This window comes from Apaloderma vittatum, unplaced genomic scaffold (assembly GCF_000703405.1).
Source record: "Apaloderma vittatum isolate BGI_N311 unplaced genomic scaffold, ASM70340v1 scaffold41124, whole genome shotgun sequence".
Classification (NCBI taxonomy): domain Eukaryota; kingdom Metazoa; phylum Chordata; class Aves; order Trogoniformes; family Trogonidae; genus Apaloderma; species Apaloderma vittatum.
In genome coordinates, this window is record NW_009712851.1 from 2290 (window position 1) to 2589 (window position 300).

The 300-nt window shown below is 56.0% G+C and overlaps 1 protein-coding gene across 1 annotated transcript in view; it reads left to right on the forward strand.

Moving 5' to 3' along the window:
- LOC104272985 (MOB kinase activator 1A-like) overlaps nucleotides 1-300 on the forward strand; it is a gene marked incomplete at both ends in the record, with an annotated part of 2084 nt that overhangs the window by 1182 nt on the left and 602 nt on the right. The window lies entirely within an intron of this gene.

The following is a 300-nucleotide window of genomic DNA, read 5'->3' on the forward strand; positions in this document are numbered from 1 at the left end:
AAGAACGCTCCGTGTCAGTTCTGCGCTTCCAGGTTTTGTCGAGGCGAAGCTGCGGCAGGGCAGCGTGTCTGTCAGGCTGCTCAAAGGCAGTTTTTAGGGTCGTAGTTTTGGGGCGCCGCGTAACGTCCTGCCCCGCTTTCCTGCCCAGGAGTATCTAGATTGCGAGTTCCTGTTTCTCTGTTTGGGGCCGTTTCCTGTCACGGTTTCCTGTTTAAATGGTTTTTGCTTGTCGTGGGTCAGGAGGCGACAGCCAAAACGCGGAGGGGGGATTCCCCTTTGCCCCGCTTTCGAAGGATTTTG